Genomic DNA, 3,590 nt, shown 5'->3' with positions numbered 1-3,590 from the left:
TTTTTGGTATATTGCAAGTTTAATTTTTTTGTGTATATTCTTTTTTTTCTTGGATTGTTTCATTGTAACAAATGATATAAATTAATAAATAATAAATTAAAAAAAGAAACACACCTTAATTTACCTTGACACATTTCTTTTGGCAGATACATTTTTCTTCACGTTGTTATTAGTGTCTATTGACTCCTTTGTATTGGCACAGTTGTCGCTGTTTCTGTTTGCTAATTTTTTATGTGTTCTTGTTATTTTTCTCAATAAACAAATTGAACTTAAAAAAAAAGAAATGTGCACATAAATGATTTCCCTCCTCAATTCCAGCCTGAGAACACTTCTTTGCAGCACACAAAAATCGCCTCTGTGCATTATTTTACTTCTTTGAAAATTACTCTCCAAGCATGTAGTTTCCCTCCCTCATCCTAAATTTGCCTTCTGAATTGTTCTTTGTCTTTTGTGGAGCATGGGATGCTTTATTTTTATTTCTAAGGGATGCAGGAATCTTGATAGACTTTATACTGTTTAATGTTTCTCAGCCCACCTTTCCGCATGGAAAATGGATTAACAGGAAATAATTACATCTGGATTTAAATAGAGAATAGAGCAGTTAAAAATATCATTCCTTACTGAAATATCTAATCCTACAGAATTTTTTAAACTGCAATCCATATTTCATCAATCCACAATGAAAGCTCTTCAGATTATACAAAACTCAGCAGTCAGAATTCTTAATGATATTACTAGGTTTGATCATTTTACTCCCATGCCTACAGTACCTGAATGTAAACCGATGTGATATCTCGGATCGAAAGCTGGTATATAAAATAAATACATAAATATTATACTCATTGCTTTGGTTACCCATTCAGTGGAAAGCTCAAGTCAAAGGATACCGGGCTTGATGGAATTTTGGTCTGACCCAGTAAGGCAAGTCTTATACTTTTATGTTCAGTTTTATTAATGATCCATAAACCTCTGAACTCAGATGTATCAGCTTGCATTAGCTCCCTGCTGAGAATCTATCACCTTTTAAGAAATATGCAATCCAATGATCAGTGCTTTCTTGAAGTACTCAGTCATAAAAATATTAGGCAATAGGCATGTAGACATATGAGAGAGAATTTTGCATCTGCAAATCACTATTGTGAAACAGATTACCAGAGTCATTGCACAGGGAAACCTTGTTACAAATCATTAAAGAAACATTTGAAAGCTTTCCTAATTAATGAAGTATTTAGGGATTTCACATGAGGAAACTATTGATTGTCACTTTTATGCCATTCACATAGATTTACTGGTTGCTGCTCATTCTTGTTATGTTATTGTATTTTGATTTTCAGTATGTTTTTATTCTTTAAAGCACCTTGAACTATTTGGTTATGAGGTATATAATTTTTTAAAATAAATAAACAATACAGATACTGTCGTACTAAAGAAAGCAGGGGATTTTTATTAGGGTTCCAAAGACCTTTTAAGATGAGGTAATACACTGAATCAGAACTCTGATTGGGTGATAAGATTGAGGAATAAGAAATAATATCAATTGCTAAATTAATTGTATAATTGGAATTTATTAGCATAGCATTTCGTACAATGAAATCATTTCCTACGTTTCCTTCTCAAAGCTCCTTTGACCTCATTGGAATTATCACTACGTAAACTACTGTTACCAGCCAGTCTTGTTCCTGTGAGTAATTTGATTTAGGTCGTATATACATAAAAAGAATTATTCCATAAAACAAAGTGACCACAGTGAAGTGGGAGGCACAGATAGAGGATGATTTGCATCTTCCCTCTGCAGAATCCATTCTCACAATAGTGATAAGAACGTAAGTGTAAGAAACAAGAACTATCACAAGAGAGCTCAAAATTACAAATGAAGCAAACGTAAAATGTGCCATTTCATTAATATTAATATTTGTGCACGAGAGCCTTAAAAGTGGATGCAAATCACACATAAAGTGATTGATTACATTGGACCCACAAAATGGAAATCAAAATATAAAGCCTACATGTGTTGCTGAGTGTAGGAAGCCACCTAAATACTGTATGCTCCAATCACCAACTGAACGCAGAGTCTCCTACTCATAATGACAGTGTACAGCAGCAGATTGCATATTGCTACATAACGATCATAGGCCATCACTGCCGTCAAAAAATAACTCTGTACTCCCATAGCCAACAAAAAAGTATGTTTGTGTTACACATCCATGAAAAGAAATGACTTTTCTCTCAGATAAAATGTCTATGACCATTTTGGGGGAAATGGTAGATGAAAAACCAAGATCTATAAAAGACAAATTGCCAAGGAAAAAGTACATGGGACTATGAAGTTGAGGATTACTCTTAATCAGTTCAATGTTGCCAATATTTCCAATTAGGATTATGATGTACAACAAAAAAATACCAGGAAGAGGATATTCTGTAGCTCTGGATCATTGGTAAATTCTATGAGGAGGAATTCATTCACTGAAGTATGGTTTAATGTTTCCATTACTTGTTTCTCAATATACATATCTTATTATCTGGAGAATGGGTGATGACACAGAACTTTATTGATGATGCATTTAATACTTGATATTCAAATATTTATTATTTAATATTTAATTTTGAACCAGGTGATAGAAACATAGGCTATGAGCTCTAATAGTTGAAAATTGCTATAGTTGCAGTAAAGAACATAAGAAATTGCCATACTGGGTCAGACGAAGGGTCCATCAAGCCCAGCATCCTGTTTCCAACAGTGGCCAATCCAGGCCATAAGAACCTGGCAAGTACCCAAACACTAAGGGCCAGATTTTAAAAACAGCGCAAGGGCGTAGATTTGCTCGCGCAACCCGGCGCACACAAATGTACACCTGATTTTATAACATCCGCGTGCTCCCGCGCACATGTTATAAAATCTGGGGTTGGTGCACACAAGGGAGTGCACACTTGTGCACCTTGCGTGCACCGAGCCCTAGGGGAGCCCCGATGGCTTTCCCCGTTCCCTCCGAGGCCGCTCTGAAATCGGAGTGGTCTCGGAGGGAACTTTCTTTCCGCCCCCCCACCTTCCCCTCCCTTCCCCTATCTAACCCGTCCCCCAGCCCTAACTAAAACCCGCTCCTGACCTTTATCTCGAATGTTACTCCTGTCTCCGGCCCCGCCCCCGGAACGCCCCTTTTTGCAAGCCCCGGGACATATGCGTGTCCCGGGGCTTGCATGTGCTGCCGAGCCTATGCAAAATAGGTTTGGCGCATGCAGGAGCAGATTTTCTCGGGTTATGCGTGTATTTATTTATTTATTTATTTAACAGTTTTTATATGCCGAGGAACGTTCGGAACATCTCCTCGGTTAACAGGAAACAACAGGTAGCAACAGGCTTTACAAAGCCCCTCCAGTGTTGGGACACAGAGAGAGACAGATTTCATTTCACCAGTACCCTGGTCTTCCAATATTTGCAAATTAAGGGGTGGGCTCTTCAAGAACTGATTAAAACTTTATGTGATAGAGGGCCCTCGGAACTTGAAAGTTTTGATTTTGCATACTCCTGCTAGTAAAAACCTGATATCTATCATTTATAGGTTGTTAATTGATAGGGGATCACATTATAAGTA

At 37.1% G+C, this 3,590-nt stretch overlaps 1 pseudogene; it reads right to left on the bottom strand.

Annotated features, from left to right (window-relative positions):
* Window positions 1-1,613: 1,613 nt before the first annotated feature.
* LOC115075274 lies at window positions 1,614-2,488 on the bottom strand (annotated as a pseudogene).
* Window positions 2,489-3,590: the final 1,102 nt, after the last annotated feature.

This window comes from Rhinatrema bivittatum, chromosome 13 (assembly GCF_901001135.1).
Source record: "Rhinatrema bivittatum chromosome 13, aRhiBiv1.1, whole genome shotgun sequence".
In the NCBI taxonomy this organism is placed as follows: domain Eukaryota; kingdom Metazoa; phylum Chordata; class Amphibia; order Gymnophiona; family Rhinatrematidae; genus Rhinatrema; species Rhinatrema bivittatum.
The sequence above is the reverse complement of the archived record's forward strand: the minus strand, read 5'-3'. Positions and strand labels throughout refer to the sequence as shown.